This window comes from Ambystoma mexicanum, chromosome 9 (genome assembly GCF_040938575.1).
Source record: "Ambystoma mexicanum isolate Mex_15411 chromosome 9, UKY_AmexF1_1, whole genome shotgun sequence".
Classification (NCBI taxonomy): domain Eukaryota; kingdom Metazoa; phylum Chordata; class Amphibia; order Caudata; family Ambystomatidae; genus Ambystoma; species Ambystoma mexicanum.
The window spans coordinates 483983029-484001623 of record NC_090931.1 but is presented as its reverse complement, the minus strand read 5'-3'; positions in this window follow the sequence as shown (position 1 = coordinate 484001623).

Below are 18595 nucleotides of genomic sequence, written 5' to 3'. Positions count from 1 at the left end.
TCATTGCATAAATCAGCCACCAGTTGCATGATGGCTGTCAAAGACTCATTGGCATCCATGTATATAGAAGGCTTCTGAATATGTCAGTAGCGCTCTTGCCCTCGTAGTGTAGCCGAGGAATTCTTCTCGCCAATCTACCGAACTAATTGATACAACGAACAAGCAGAACAATTGATTGGCGGAAAGATGGAGTACCAACGATGAACCCAGAACAACAATGGACAGGATACTGGGACGAGACGTCTTCTTAAGGTGTACAGGCAAGACCCCCAGACAACTGCAAGAAGAGCAACAATCACAATGGTGCAATTTGAGGCAGTAATTAAAACATCAAAAGAGAAACCAAACACTAACCTGTGCAGTAAGAGGAGTTCCGAAAATCCCCAGAAAGGAGAAGAAGTAATGTGGATGGGCTCGTGGCAAACCAACATTCGAAATGTCTTGTAGTCAACCAGATAGTGAAAGCAACAGGGAACAGGAGGAGAAATCCAAGCAGAGGTCCAAAGTGCAAAACACCTAACCCGAAGGCACGAGGACGCCTAAGGGTACATTAAGGCAGTCTCTAGACCGTGTACCACTGATGCAAAGTTCCCCAAGCAATCCAAGCAAGTAGAAGTGCCAAAGTCCCAATGCAGGAGTAGTGTAGAATGTAGTGGAAGATAGACAATGAACAATCCTGAGGCAGTTCGGAAGGAACCGCAAGCGGGAAAACAAAAGTACATAAAGATGCAATGCGAGGCAAATCCGAAGGCGGTCCGAGGTCGGAGAACAAGGCTGGTAGCAAAAGTACACAGGGGCAAAGCAAGGCAGGTCCGGTGGCGGTCTGAGGTCGAAGAACAAGGCTGGCAGCAAAAGTACAAAGGAGCAAAGCAAGGCAGGTTCAATGGCGGTCCGAGGTCGAAATACAAGGCTGGCAGCAAAAGTACAAAGGGGTAATGCAAGGCAATTCCGATGGCGGTCCGGGTCAAAATACAGGGAAACAAGGCAGAGAAAAACAAGGACAGAACCTGGGTACGAGATAGCAAGCCGCTAGAATACAAGATTCAGAAGCGCCGGCATAATGTACAGGCGTGGCTTAAATAGGGAGTCACATGAGCACAATATGTCCCTCAGCGTGCACGGTGAAAACTGAATGCCGTGAGAGGACACCAGCGTCTCCATGCCAACTTCCAAGCTCCCGGCAGACGATGTCTTAAAGGAGCAGTAGCCACCGTTCTTTGGCAAGTACGAGACCCATAAGTCGCACGTCTCGTGGAAGCCGTGGAAGCCGGATAATTCCGGCGTCCTAACACAGATGAATTCTGCCAATACCTGACATCAGCATTTTTTTCTTCATTCAGAACTTGACATTTACATTTCTTGGAAATAAGACTCCAACACCCCATTTTTGTGACTAGCAGGGGGAAAATATATCTGACCAATCCACTGTTTAGCTAATTTATTGTTTTCGTGAATGGAATCCAAGTGAGTCTCCTAAATACATGCAATATCTGTTTTTGACCTGGCAAAATGAGTAATCATCTTTTGTCTTTTGATGGGATGATGGACACCTTTCACATCCCAAAAACAGATTTGCAGGTACATAGTAATGAAAAAGTATTACATTGATACAGTTAATTTAAAGCAACAGTACCAATTAAAAGGAGTAATGTAGAAAATGCAAATTGTAAAGAATAAAACAAACATTTAATTTGAAAAGATACAGTAAGGGAGTTATATGAAGTACATCGTACAGGACACATGAGGGGGAAAAACAAATATTAGAAGGACAATGCAATGTACATGAGGATGTAATTAGAAAAAATACAGGAACAATACAAATACATAAGAATGAGGAATCATTTGTAATCCAAAATTGGGGAGACAAACTAACGCATGAGACCACTGATCCACTAAGGCCTCTCCCCTAGTAATAAGAGAAATTACAAATACATGAAACAAGCAGTGCAGAGTAGGTGAGAGCCATAGGTTTAGTCACCATAAAGGCATGTTACCACATATCAATTTAAATTGTTAGGACAAAATAGATGAGGAACTAAACATCTCACACAGATGAAAGACACAAACCAGAATCCTAAAATGTGAGGTTATATGCCGATAACGGATGTTTCATTTAACAAGTTGATTCAAAGGCATGTCAGAGGACTTAATGGCTCAACAAGACTTGTCTCTGGATTTATCTGGTGGTGCATTGTCGGCAGAAGAGAAGGGGTTGTCAAATCGTCTGCAGAAGGCATGAAGTTTATTAGATTTACCTTTCCTTTGGGGAAATTGAGAGAAATGAGGATCTGGAGGTACAGAATCAGTAATGGATAGGGACACAGGTGAGGACATTTCCATGTGAATGGGATCCGATTCTTGCAAGAATGAAATAAGTGTGTCAGGTTCTAGAAATTCTTTTAAAGCCCATTATGGACAGTAATAATCATTTTAGCTGGTTCTAATAATCCATACCTAATGCCTATCTGCTGCAGTGAAGGACAAGTGTATAAGAACATTTTCCTTATATTCTTGGTGTTTCTAGAGAAATTAGGAGCAAAATAAATGTTATTGCCAGCATAAAACAGTGGAGGGGGCTTTCTTTACTTCAGATACGATCTGTCTAACTTGCTGGTGGCATAAGAGACATAGATGAAGGGAATTGAAGACTGATTAGATGATGTATATCTTGGTTTAATTCAATGAGCCCTCTGCAACTCAAGTACTGAGGAAAAAGAAATACCTAGGATTTTAGAGATCCAGCTTTTAAGAAATTTTACGCGGCTATTGTGATGCTGGAAATGCATCGGAGGGATAGGGCCTACGTATGCTTGTCGTTCATTGTTTTTTATCATGTATTCGTTCTTGTTTTCCGCACAGGAGTTTGTGTGGGACTCCTGGCGGTGCGGCTGTTCCTGTATTTGGTTTGGTGAACAGAACCTTGGGATACCCTTATGGCACCCATGGGTGGGAGTACGACACTGTACTCCTAGTGTATGTTTATGGGTACCTGTGTGTGGCCCACAGAGCAGGGTATGGGCTGGTGGCCGCTCCATGCTGAATTGACAGGTTGACAGGTGCCCTGAGCGTCCTCTCTTTTGGGATGCCCAGGCCATGTCATTGGAATGGGTGGATTCCTGATAGGAAACAAGATGGTCCCTGCTGTGGCCTCTTGCTTTCTATCGCCTGTTAGCTTACTTTTCCCGAAGTCCCGGGAAGCCCGGACTCTGTCCCTTCCCCCTGATTAGCTGTTGGGTGGAAGTTCCATATATAAAATATATATATATATGTAAGAGACAAATCCCTCTACCTAACTCCATACCTCACCAACAACCGGTCACCAGAATGAACCAACCCAACGCTACAATCAGCAAAACCAGACAACAAATCACAACCATGCAGAAGAAGAACGGACATCGCAAAAAATAACAAAAACATAATCAACGCAATAACACCTTACATCACCAAAACAAGAGGAACTTCCACTCGACACCCACAACTCTTGGAAGAAGAACCTGATGAAAACATAAACCCAAGACTGAACCTAGAACAACTTCTTGTCGACACAGACACACCTGTACCAACACCTCAACTAGAGATCGACCTGAAAGAAAACCTCAACATCGATCAGAAGACGACCACAACAATAAAATCCCAAACCAAACCACACAGCTAAACTCCACTGCAATCTAATAAATGCAAGATCACACTCCAAAGCTGCCTCCCAACCAACTTCAAATGCCTTCAAGTAAACAGGAAAAATAAAAAAGGAGGCGGCCTCGCAATAGCATTCAAAGAACACCTGAATATAAAAACAGACGAACATCTCATCATCAACTGTGAAACCATGGTCATACACCTATCAGCAAACCCAAAAACCAACATCACATTCATCATGGTGTACAGACCACGGACATACGATGCAACCTTCACCGCCAACTTCATAGAAGGCATCACCAACATAGCCATTAAGCACAAACATCTAATCATCCTGGGGAACTTCAACATCTGGTTTGAAGAAAGTCACACCAACTCCCAAAACTCCCTGATTGGACAACTTACAACCATGAAACTATGACAGCTGGTCAAAGGGGCAACACACTTGGCAGGACACACCCTCGACAATCTTCGCCAAGGAAAAACTCATCACCACGGCACCACAGATACAAATACTGTGGAGCGACCATCTCATCATCCCATTCATGATCAGACTACTACAAAACAAGCAACCTATTCGAACAACTGGAAATGACCAAACCCTCAACTATAGAACTAGAGCTGGCTGACCTAGACGGGAAAGCGGAGCTACTACACAAATGGATTGCTGATACAATTGATAAGATCTCCCCGGAAAAACCATTCACCCCATCAAAAAAAAGAGCAATGGCAAAATGATTCACCCCACTACTAAACACCATGAGAAAGGACAACAAGAAGATGAAACTGGAATGGAGGAAAGAATACAACCCAGACAAAAAAAAATACTGTTCCAGAAACAAATCCGTGATTACTAGAAGGAAATACAAAAGGCGAAGAGAAGGCATTATGATGACACAATCACCAATGCTACTAACACACAAAAAGAAATGTTCATCATTATTAAAGAAATGAGAAACCCACCGGGCTGCGACAACACTCCAACCCCCTCAGAGAAACATTGCAATGACCTGGCAGACCACTTCAAGAACAAAATCAATGACATCCGACAAATCATACAAAACAGACCAACCAACCACAACATTCAACCAACCGCACCTCACACAGAGCCACAGCACAAACTTCAAACCTTCCCGGAAATATCAGCAGAGGCATTCATCTTGTTGGTAAAACACAGCAAGAAAGCAGGACCACCCATGAATCCCTGCCCCCCTGACATCTACCAATCAATTCTCGCACAAGGAACGCCATCAGAATATTACAGAAACCTCCTAAATCTCAGGAACTGTACCAAGAGCCTTCAAATCTGCATATATCAAACCGCTCTTAAAAAACACGAATGGCGAAGTAGAAGACCTCTCCAACTACAGGCCGATCTCAAACATTCCCTACCCAGCAAAACTCCTTGAAACCTACGTATACAAACTAACCCAAGAACTTGTAGAAAAACACCACCGGCTAGACAAAGCAGAAGTCGGTTTCAGACCTGCAAGAGGAACAGAAACAGCACCACTATCCATCTGGGACGACCTAAAAACCAACGCGGACTCTGACACAACCTCAGCCCTGATTCTGATCAACCTTTCCGCAGCCTTCGACACAGTTAGCCATGACGCCCTAACCAAAAGACTAGAAGACATATGCATAACGGACATGGCACTACTCTGGATTAAATCATTCCTAGCAGACAGGTTGGAAACCGTATGGATAAAACTCTTCAAATCCACCCCACGAGTCAACCACTGTGGAGTACTACAAGGGTCCTCACTATCACCACTGTACTTCAACATCCACCAGACTCCAGTAATCAGAATCTTCAAAAAATAAAACATTACATGCTACAATTACGCAGATGACACACACACCGGAGCAGCAGAAGTAGCAGGAGCTCCCACCGACTGCTGGAGCAGTGCAACTTCACCAGATGGGCCCCCCATGATTGTGGTAAGATGCTGGGCCCTCACCTCATATTACAGCAAGGAGAACCCAACTACTCCTAAATTCGTAATTTGATATCATCCTCCCCTGCCACTCTATTGCGTGCATTATTCCTGTGCATCTGAGCACCCAGAGCTCCTTACACCCATTTTGGCTTCTCTGAGAGCATTAGCCACACCACGAGGGCTCCCCACTCCAAAATGGCCACTTGGGGCCTCTAAGACACTCTCTGTTGTGCTTGAGGCAGCCTCTGCCTACCGATTCAGGATTGTTTGTAGCCATCCCATTTCTTTGAGTCCCTATTCGCCGGCTGGCGAGAAGCCGGCCTGCCTCCTAAGGCACATTTCCGAAGGCTCCTCTTCCTGTCCTGAGCATGTCCAGAGTTGCCAGTCGCTGGAGCACGGCACTCTGTCATCCACTCTTCAGCCCAACTGTCATTTGGACATTACTGACTAATCTGTGTGTCCAGCTGACCACATGTTGTCGACCACCTGCCTGCACTTGAAGTAAGCATGACTCTACATGTTTTATGCCCTTGCCTAACTCACGTTCATGTCTGAATAACAAACTTCTACTGTATCTACATCAACTGACCTACGAGAATCAATGCTCAGGGTTCAATAACCCGCCCCATGTGATTATTGTTTTGTACTTCGCCACAGTTGCAACACTACTTCTAGGCTTAAAATTTGCTTTTGTGCCTGCATCTTTTCCATTGTGGCGTTTAAGACCATAAGCATAATAACTATCTGCGCACTGCCCATCCCCCTTATGAAACTAGCTGAGGAGTGAAACCTATTCATAGCCAGCAACTTCCTCTGCACCCGACTTTATTCTGATACCGCTCCCGAACTTTGCCGATTCTACCTCCAACACCGTGTAGCAGCCCACCCCTCCTGAAATCCAGTGTATGCAGCAAGTTCCACACTGTTGAACCTTGACACCCCATTAAAACATAGCCGCCTGCTGTTAAATCAACATATGCTGAGTGTTCAGACTCTTTCAGAACTCCTAGATAATCATTACTTGCATGCATTAGAAGTCACTTCCTCATCTAGTACTCACACCTAACTCCTGTGCCCGTGGATTAGACTACCACCTCTGAACCAATCTGCTGATCGTAATAACATCCCGCACTACCTTTATTGCAACCTCTACTACAAATGTTGCTGACGGCCGTTTCTACTACAAATGTTGCTGACGGCCGTCTAGCCCACCACTTCTTTCCCCGTATTGCAATACTTTGCATCTGTCTGACCCCATGTTAGGGAGAATTCTCTCTTTAGGCTGAATTTCCTAACCTAGTGAGTCCCCCAGCAGCTTTGCTGGATTTCTGGAGTTTGTTTTTTTTCTCCTGCCAAGACTGAAACTCTTTTTCTCCCACTCTTGGACATGATTTATGGTGTTCCTTTGACTGTTAATGTGTTTTATGGGCTATGGGGTCCTTTACTCCATAGGGTCTCATGTGTTTTTACTATGTGTGTTACACAGCACCCTCCATGCAGTAAGACAGGGGTGTCATAGGGACACCCCACCATAGACTCCATTCCCTGGGACTGACTCTGTCTCCCAGGGCATGTAAAGTCACCATTGGCTTTACTAGTCCCAAATTATTAACGGAAACCAGTACAAACCATCATATTGTGGACGTACTGGTCGGGGCAATTCGATTGCCCCGGGGTCTGTTAGTCGAGGGGGCACGTCTCCGTCCCCCCTGATCGAGTTTTGGCTGGTGGCAGTGGATACTACTTTTTATATTCGACCGCAAATATATCCCTATGGGATTTTCCCATTGTTCGAGGCTACCAACTTTAATTATTTAATTCTCATAGCCTCGAACATACCGCCGGTTTATTTATTTAATATTAATTTGCCGGTTGGTATTTTTTGCCAGGACTCGATTCTAAAATGGCGTTTGTGTTCTCTTCTGTGACTCCAACCCAAGTCGAGCCCTTTGTTCCACTTTTTGGCGGGCTTCTCCACAGAAGCCTCCAAAAGTGGTGCCACTCTGTCTGGGTACCACAGGGGGTGTGGGAGGGGGTTTAGGCACCCTGGACTGAGTTACCTTGGTAACTCAAGTCGCACTCTTGTGTGATTGGCCCAAGTGGTGAGCCGGCCGGCCGGCCGGCTCTTAGCATACCACTTAGCATGTTTGACTGACAGCTAGGCTGAGTGAATGGGGGTGTGCTGTATAAAAGCAGGGCTTTGGGGACTGGAACTTCAGAAGTCGCCACAGGACCTGAAAATCCGACGAGGGAGAAGCTGAGCTGACCTACCACCACGACACCACCGGTGGAGCCCTGCGGAACCGACTCACCACTTCCCGACGACAGAGAAGATCTCCCGGCTGGAGAGGCTTCTTCTCCTGACTGGTGGGCACAACCAGTTTACCTTCTTCTCTTCGCATCCCAGGCAGTCTTGTGGTCGAATTTCCCGTGCCAAGCTTCCCCGGCAACCGGATAGCCACTTACCACTGGACTGCGAATAAAAGGACCGCTCCTTTTACCTGAGAACTCCGCGGCTGGTTTCTTCCCTGGCAGTGCAACGGACTCCTGTCTTCCTCCCCGACAAGATCCTCTCTTCCCCCAGACGAAGCACCGACTTGCATCCGCTGCCAGGAACAACTGCCCCCGCTGGAGCATTCTCACCACTTTAAGGTACCGTGTCCGCCAGGCCTCCCTTTCTAAAGATTGCTACAAGGTAATAATAACCCCTTAACCTTCTGGACTGGGCTGGCCGCCTTGACCCTCTAACGGGTCCCTTTCTCTTGGTCCAACTCTTTTTGAACCTTTGCAAGACTCTTGTGCACTGCAACCGTGTGACCTTGGACACATTTCGTTTTGATCCTCTTAAAGTGGATCCGGCCTACTGAACTCTAAACTCAAGGTTTTACTTTGCCTTACTCTCTTGTCGTGTTCTTAAGAAAAGTGTTGGGATCTGTTTCAATTTATACTCTGCTTTTCTCTCCCTTTTTAAACAAATTATTAGAGTGCCATCTGCGTTAAGGGCTCACCGCTCTCTGAAAATAAGTGGGGCTTTACTAAAGAATTGTCTAATATTCTTTTGAGGGAGTGTATATCTTTTAGTGACCGTGTTTTTGAATTGCTTACTATTAGTGCCTGTGTGTTTTTCTAGATGTGGTTTTAAATAAATAATTATATCTCTTTTACACCAAGCTCTGGTCAGTGTTTACTTGTTCTACTGTGTTCTTTTTGACCTATTGTGAATACTCTGTATACTGCCTAACTCTTCTTGAGGGAAGTCTGACTGCTCAGCCACAGCTACTAAGTGAACCTGTGTGGTACAGACTGCTACCAAGTGGGTTTACTGCCAAACACCTGTAGTCTTAAATCTTTTGCAGTGGTCCCAGAGGGAACTGCACAGGTTTCTGCCTAACACCCCACCTACCTGGATGTATTGATTTAAACTGTACTGTCCTAGACAGTTTATTTCTTCCTGCTGATTCACCACCCTGCTTAGTAGCCCCTTACCTACTTTCTGTACGGGATCAAACTGCATGTGTATCGCATTATTGAAATTGTATCGAATGGCACTATATTAGCATGACATTGGTACTTAATTTGCCTACTGATTCAAAATTTGCCAACAGCTGCTTATTTGCCCCCTCTGGCATGTAATGTTTCTTTTCTATGCACCGCTGCCTCCGAGCCTATTCTGCATTGAGAGTGTTTACTGTGCATTTTGGCATCTGAGCCCCATTGATTCTAGCATTCGTATATGAGCCCTTCTGGCATGTAATGTTTGTTTCTATGCATCTCTGCCCCCCAGCCTATTCTGCATTGAGCGTGTTTATTGTGCATTTTTGCATCTGAGCCCCATTGATTCTAGCATTCGTATTGAGTATTTAGGCATATGAGCCCTTCTGGCATGTAATGTTTTTTTCTATGCATCTCTGCCTCCAAGCCTATTCTGCATTTAGCATGCTTATTGTGTATTTTGGTATCTGAGCCCCATTGCAGTTAATACCTTCTACTGTGTATCACTGCCTCGTAGCCCCGTTTGCACTCAGCTTTATTATTATGCACCTCTAAGTCCTTAGCCTGATTGCCACTTAGCTCCAGGAGCACAGCTTGTCTACGCAACGCTCACAATATCCGCATTAGCCACTGACACTGTTATGAGCCTGAGTCTCTTTACCATTGACACTGCATCTGGGCCACAGTGATTAGTGTAAAATGCTGTCAGCCTCAAACATCTCTTGCCCTCCGCCCTGGTCCCTCAGGCTGCATCCCACCCACAGTATCTCTCCATTTACTAGACTCTGTGCACTACTGTCTTCTCTTCTCCTGATCGTGTGACCAAGCACCACCAGTGTACCTGCACTCTCTTGGCCCACTACCGACACGCTCCACTCCCACCCCTATTACCCACCAGCCCTATCTACCATGGCTGCCCCTAACCCTTACCTAAACGACCCAGCACTCTGGATCCTCCACTTTGCCACTAAACCCACACCAAACCGTCCCTGCACCACTAACTGCAGAAACTTGAGACTTGGCTCCAGAAGCCTAATTTTGCGTATTGTCAGTGCAGTCTCATCACCGACCCAGCCCATCACCACCTACGCCCGTAACATGAGACTAGCCACAAAGCTTCACCTCCCACCATCACATCCCCTCTCTCACCTCAACAGCTCACCCACCCCACTCCCATCTAACACATACTCCCATCTAACACATCCTACACAGTCCGCCCTTATTGATACCATCAGGAGCACCTATCCCAAATTGAGACACGACCGTCTCATATCCAGGACATACACCACTTCAACTTTGTCTAACACACGCACTAGTAAAAGCAATACTAATCCCAAACCATCCACCCATCTTACACACATAACATCATCCCCCCACCAATTTGCTCCCCACCCCAATGCCCCCCCCCACACTCCCAACAGAAAAACACACCAAGCAACCACCAAAACAATCAAAGGCGCACTCATCAATGCCAGATTAGTCGCCCATGCCCTAGATATAGCCTAGATATAGCCGGCATCATCTCTCTCAACAAACTTGACTTCTTAGCCATTACTGAGACTTGGCTCCACACAGCTTCAGGTCCCACCTTAGCGCTAGCCATACCCAATGACTACACCATCTACCGCACAGACAGGCAAACAGCTAAAGGCGGCGGTGTAGCCATTATTGCTAGAAGCTCCCTTGATATCAGACACATACAAAATCAATCATTCCCATCTGCTGAATTACTCACAATCAAATTATCCTCATCCAACACAAGCACAATCACCACCCACCTCATCTACAGACCGCCGGGCCCCATATCCTCTTTTAACGATGATATAGCTCTCCTGCTGTCCAACAACACCAAACCCAACTCTCAGATACTTATCCTTGGTGACTTCAACCTGGGGTATAATGACAAATAAGATGATAAAGCAAGCACAGTCGCTAATACCATATCAGAACTAGGTTTCACTCACCACTTATCGCAAGCCACTCACAACAAAGGCTGCATCCTCGACTGGATAGCAGACCTCAATTGCAACACCACCATCCTCGCCAACACACCTTGTGCCTGGACTGACCACCACCTCATTACTTTCACCATCAACAAAGACAAACACTTGAAACCCTGCCTAACGCTCCTCCCACTCTCACAAGAAACAGCAAAAACATCACAGTTGAGAAACTCATCCCTCTGCTCCAACCCATTATCAACTTCACACCCTCCATTACCAACCCCACTGAATTAGTAGACCTCTACAACACTACCATTCTCAAGGCCATAAATGCAGTAGCACCACTCAAACTTCGGAAAGCCAAACCACGTGCACATCTCAACTCATGGGCCCCTCCTGGACTAAAAACTCTCTGCAAAAACAAAAGGCAAGCCGAATCAGCTTGGAAGCAGTCCCCATCCGCCAACAATAAAACAGCCTATTCACTAGCCTCCATCAACTACAAGTCAGCAATCATCCAAACAAACAAAACATGTACAATGAGAGAAACTGCAATGCCAAATCTAACACCAAAGAGCTCTTCAACATCCTGAGAGACTTCGAGTCTCCATCCCCTATACCAGACACATGCACCAAAGACATCTCTTGGTGTACCAAAATACAAGAAGCACTCTTTGTCAACATTGCTATGCTACAAGCCAAAATTGGGTCAAAGAAAGAAAGCCTTACTTTCGTTAACTATCCCACCTCTCACACCCACAGCTCGGATAACAACAACCTATTCGAATTTTCCATCGTCACTACTAAAGAAGTTGAAGACATAATCAACTCTCTAAAACCTTCTAAATGCCAAGGCGACATCTGCCCTGCTCCAGTTATCAAAGACTCGGCTAAACACCTTGCAACCTTCATCACTTCCCTAATAAACTCATCCTTCTCATCCAGGACAGTACCCAACAACCTAAAGGACTCCCTGGGTCTTACCGCTACTTAAGAAACCCACTCTAGACCCTAGTGTCCCCACGAACTATAGACCTATCACCACTGTGCCCTTCCTCCTAAAGATCCTCGACAGAGATGCCTACTTGCAGATCCAGAACCATCTAGAGAAAAACAACTTGCTAGGGCTAAGACAATCGGGCTTCCGCCCTGTAAAGACTGGTAGGGGGTGTCTGTACTTCTGCTCTCTATATGGTAGAGGAGAGGCACAGAAGACCCCAGCCAAGATTCTCTATAAGGTTGCAATGGACGAGCAATCAAGGCCTAGCTTCTCAGGAGGTGAAGCAGGCTGGTTCTTAAGTACAGTGTAGTCCCCGAACCCCCACAAAGGAAGGTCCACACACTGTATTACTGAAAACACAGTCTTTATATAATTAATATTCAATATTCACAATAACGCAATTTGTACTTGGAAGTCAATAATGATAAATATATACAATTCTAAAGTGGTACCACCAATGTTATCAAATCTCATTAAAGTGCATCAACTGTATGGTTAAAATGTCACACAGTTTAATAACAAGGAAACCAGCAATAGAGATAGGAAGGAACGCAAGATGGTTGAAACAGTAGGCAGAATACTGGCCCCGTACCCTAGACACAGTTCTGTGTGGAGATCCCCCCACCTGGGCAACCTGTAAAATAAGATATATCGCACAAGCCCAGTCCATATGTTCAATAGTCTCACTTCTTCCTATTAAGCATCCAATCACGACTACGGCCATTCATGCAGGCAGCCAATCAGGCACACAAGGTATTCAGGCCATTCACTTCTCTCCAGACACTCACAACAAGTTATGTGTATTGGGACAAGTACCGAGCCATTCAACACTCCAAGCTGCATTCATACCGGTTTCGGGAAGGGTTGTCTCAGTCATTGTGTCAACCACCAGATACTAGACACCCACAACACAGAATGCATATTCGTCACACACTCTATTCACCCAGGTCCCACCCACAGGAGGTACCCACAACATACATCACCGGGAAGGCACCAGCTAGTCTGACCGGGCCTTCACAACAACACCATATATGACATTTCCACCCAACAGCCAGTCAGGGGGAAGGGACAGAGTCAGGGCTTCCCAGGACTTTGGGAAAAGAAGGTAATGGGTAATAGAAAGCAAGAGGCCACCGGGGCCATCTTGTTTTCCATCAGGAATCAACTGATCCCAATGGCAGGGCCGGGGTATCCCAAAATGGAGGATACTCCATGCACCTGTCAAATTCAGCATGGAGCTGCCACCAGCCCAAACGTACACTAGGGGCACAGGGTTGTACCCCCACTCATGGGTGCCATAAGGGTATCCCACAGGTCCGTTCACCAAACCAAAAGAAAGAGAGCTGCACCGCCAGGAGTCCCACATGAACTCCTGCGTGGAAAACACGACAGAACACACGATAAAAATCAGTAAAGGACAAGGATACGGAGGCTCTGTCCCTCCGATGCATTTCCAGCATCACACGCCCCAAACACGGCACAGAGACAGCCTTGATCGACCTCAAGACACAAATGGACAACCTCAAAGACAATGGCAAACTAGCCCTCCTTCCTCGACTTGTCGGCCGCCTTTGACTTGGTAAATCATGACATTTTCTGAAATCATCTTGCCTCAGCAGCTAACTTCTCTGACAAAGCCAATGCATGGATTCAATCCTTCCTGAATAATAGATCTATGATGGTCTTCGCTCCCACAGCCTCTGCCGCACCAGCCCCTGTTACCTGCGGCGTCCGCAAGGGTTCCTGCATTTCCTACACGCTATACAATGCATTCACAAAACCCCTCTTCGACATACTAGACCACCTGGGAGTCCTCTACACGAATTACGCTGATGACACGCAAATACTCATCCCACTAACAGGCGACTATTCCACCGACAACACAGTACTTAATATTTATTCTATCATCCAAGAATGGATGGTGAAACACAGACTCTGCCTTAAGGACGACAAGACTGAGCTCCTTCGCCTAGGCTCCCAAGCCAGACTCAACAAACTCGACAAACTTCATCAGACATTCACCATTGACGGCAACAACATTTGTGTCTCCGACAGCGTCAAAACTCTAGGTATCTACCTTGACTCCTCCCTCACACTGACAAGACAAATCAACGCCATCTCATCCTCCACCGCTTGCACATGCAAGCTCATCAATGCCAGCAGACCCTACCTCTCAACCTCCAACTGCACCACCCTAGTCAGAGCATTAGTACTTTCCAAAGTCGACTATTGTAACGCTCTCTACCTGGGCACCAGACAAAAAAAACATCAACAAGCTTCAAGTTATACAAAATAACGCACTAAGAGCAGCCATGAACATTTCCAAACACAAGCACATATCTGCTACCAGACGCGACTGTCATTGGCTATCTATACCTCAGAGAATTGAATATAAAAAACTCTCTCACACACAAATGCTCATCTAACCAAGCACCCTGATACCTCTCAGACAACCTCATGTCCCACACACCATCCCGCCTAACCAGATCAGCCCAAACCCACTGCTTAAATATACCTAGATTAAAACTCCAAAAAGCAGGCAGCACAAGCTTCCCAGTGCTTGCCGCAAAACTTTGGAACTCACTACCAACCAACCTGAGAGTCGAACCATCCTTCCACCGCTGCAGACATAGCACCAAAACTTGGCTTCTGGCCAAGAAGCCTAAATCTCCAACTTATGACAACTCATTTGTATATACCGTATATACTGCACACTCTCAAATCGTGCAAATACGTCTCAATCTGTATATTGTCAGTAACTGAGCTACAATGTGCATATTATCAGCAACTGTTTTTACAATGTGTATACTATCAGCATCTGTTTTTACAATGTTTTCATCTCATAATGTTTACATACTCATGTAATGCTTACCTATTCTTACCATCCCTGTAACACCCGTCTGCAACACTTTTTGACTATTGTGTAATGTTACTGTGTAACCATGGCAAGCGCCTGGGTGCCCCAGGGTCAAGCGGTGCGCTATATAAATAATAAACTAAACTAACCTAAACTCAAATCATCTACAAAATCGGAGACACTCAAGCCGATCACTCAACCCTAATCGAGTGTCTAAAAGAAGTCTTTAACTGGATGAATGCCAACAACTTGAAAAAAAAACCCAGGAAAGACAGAAATCATGATTATACCCAGAAACCAAGAGAACAACGGCTACATTCCATGGCCAACAGAAATGGCAACCGCACCAACACCATCTAAAGTAATAATAAATCTGGGAGCCCTGATGAACAACACCCTAACCTTAGAACCACAAATTAATGCAATCATCAAGAAATGCTTCTTCCTCATCCACACGGCAAGAAGAATCCTACCTTTCCTCTCCTTCACCCACAAAACACTCACAATCGTCGCACTCATCATGTCAAGAATCGACTATGCAAACAGCCTCTATCTCGGGTTACCAGAATACATCCTGAAGAAACTACAGCGGATCCAAAATACAGCAGCCAGACTGCTCCTCAAACTATCCAGAAGAGACTACATCACACCAGCCCTAAAAACACTGCACTGGCTCCCAGTCAAACATTGCATCACCTTCAAAACAATGTGCATAACACACAGGGCAATCAGCAGACAAGGAGCTGAATTCCTACAAACGGAAATAATCTACAAGCCAACGAGACTCCTCCGATCAAGCAATGAAATCCGCCAGGAACAAAATCCATACCTTAAGAAAAAACTTGGGGGCTCCTCCTTCTCCCAATTAGCCGCAAAAACATGGAACACCCCGAAAAAAATAAGAAACAGCAAAGACCACCTACAATTCAGAAAATTACGAAAACCTGGCTCTTCAACACCACAGATTCAAACTGAAAAACCGAAACAACTGAACGCGAAACACAGAAAGGATGACTAAGTTTAGGATGACACTGACAACACCCAGAACCGACCAGAAGAAATTCTTATTACAACAAGAGAGACAACGCTAAGTCGAATAGGACACAACCGACCCCCATGAGGACAGAAATCAGCATCTCTAGCCAACTCCAGCTAACAACCTCACCCGCCCCATAATTGCTACCAGGTATCATACTTGTATAGAGTTGTGTGAATGTGGGCACTTGCCACACTTAAACTAAGTCATGGACTTTGGCATGGGCACTGACCATATGGAGTTGTAAATGAAGGCAGGTGCCGCCCCTGGACGTAATTGCAAGCGTTGACATGTGCCATGTTTTGAGGAGGCTGGGAGCGATAGCCTGCATAAACAACTGAATAATATGATGAATGCCAACCACCCGCCACATATGGATGGAGTAGCCTTAGCACTGACTGGATTGGGAATGCTCTCTGAGCCAGATTTGAAGGGACACACAAACGCCTGCCTGCCCCGCATACAGACATGTGTAACATAGGTGGCCGAGGCTGAACTTGGGCCAGGTTATGAATATGAATGGATGCCATGTGTGAAAGGGACTGTGCGTATCGGACGGCCGAGATCAGGACAGAGACGCAGTGATGCTCCAGCACCCCTTGTGGAGAGAATGCAGACATTTAGCACCTCAGGTCCAAACAGCAATGCCAATTAACCAATCCACTAACAATTTCAACCCTCTGTAAACACCTCTCAAACTATGACCAAACACAACCACAAGCCTACAGCACAACAATCCGCACAAACTTCACTACACTGCAACAACAAAACAAACCACACATAGAATCGCACAACAGCACACAAGGACTACCGACCGTAAAACACCACAAGCACAGCCAAGGGACCGCGCGGGCTGAGGCCGCCAACAGCACATCACTGCTCTCTTGCACTTTTCCAGCTTACTCCCACTAACTCACCCGCCGCCTTCCCCCCCTTTCTGTCAGAACCGCCAGAGCGCTGGGGACCACTCCGATGGTGATAGTGCGCAGTAAAAATATCCTTTAACATTAAAATAACATATATGGTGTTGTGGGGAAGTCCAGGCCAGACTGGCTGGAGCCTTCCCAATGACTGTATGTTGTGAGTATGCCGGTAGGGTGGGACCTGGGTGAATGGAGTGTGTGATGAATACACATTCTGTGTTATGGGTGTCTAGTATCTGGTGTTTGACACAATGACTGAGAGAGCCCTGCCCGAAACTGGTATGAATGCAGTGTGTAGTGCTTAATGACAGAGTGCTTGTCCGAATCCACATTCTGTGTTGTGAGTGTCTGGATGGAGCCGAATGGCCTGAATGCACGGTGCGCCTGATTGGCTGACTGACTGCCTGAATGCCCTTCTGAGTGATTGGTTGCCTGAGTGTGACCCAGCAGAGTGAATGGGAGATCAACAGTATATCTGGGAGCCTCTCACTGCTAAAAATCGTTCAGAAGTTCAAGTAGAAACTGACATTGAAACTGATGCTCAACTTTGAAGCCCACTGGAAGAAGAACTGCTGCTGCTGTCCTTCACTAATCTGAAAGCTGCTGTGCCTTCAAGGAACTGATCCAAGAGAGGACCTGGCTAGGAGACCTCTCTCCGAGCTACGAGAGACCATTGTGCACCAGCTGATCTTTGCCAAAGCTCCCTGGTGGACAGACCTACGAAAGGCTGCCGAACGGAGATGGGAACCGCCGCAGAATCACGAAGAGAAGCGGACGGACATTGAAGTCCACCGGAGCCACTGTGCTCCCTTTACCTAAGAACATTTGATCCAAGGACTCCCTTGCTCATCCTCGTTGCCGCTTTGATCCTGCCGGAGAAAATCGAGGCCGCCAATGACCGAGGAGAATCCGCCGGTGGGTTTCCCGCCACCCGAAGATGTCTGAGATGCCGACAAAGTTGCTGAAGACAGCCGTGGTCACGTCCCGTTTGCTGACGCCAGACGCTGATGACTGGACGCCCTTGCTGGGCTAAAGTTCTTTATTCACTCTTTGCAGCAATGAACACTTGTCATTGAGGTGCACTGTACGCCTCTCCTTCACAGGACGTTTTACAAGCTTTCGTCGAGGAGCACCGCGAAGATCGAAGCTGCTCCCTCGGTGACCACTGTTCACCTTTTTCTTCATCTCAGAAGTTTGACGACCCGTGGCTCCAGCCTGAAAGGGAGCACACTCAAGAAGGGCCAGTCGATTCCCAGATGAAGAACTCTACAACACAAGGTACATTTGGGTTGCAGAACTATAGAAGAAAATAAGACAAATTAACAATATATGGACTGGGCTTGTAGTGTATCTTCATTTACAGGTTGCCCAGGTGGGGTGCGGGGGCCCTCATACAGAACTGTGTCTAGGTATCGTGCCAGTATTCTGCCAATTGTCTAACCAACTTGTCTTCCTCCTAAGTCTATGGTAGATATTGTTTTGCTGGGTTGATTCGTATGCTATTTGAACTGAGTACAGTTGATGTATTTTAATGGAATCAGAGTAATCGTGGTACCACCTAGAACTGTATATATTTACCATTTTAGAATTGTCGTAGCACAAAGTGTATTATCATGATTGTGTATATAACCTTGAACCTTATTTATATAAAGACTGTGTTTTAACTAATAGTGTGTGGACATTCCTTTGTGGGTGCTTGGGGACTACACTGTACTTAAGAACCAGCCCGCATCACCTCCTGAGAAGCTAGGCCTTGATTGCTCGA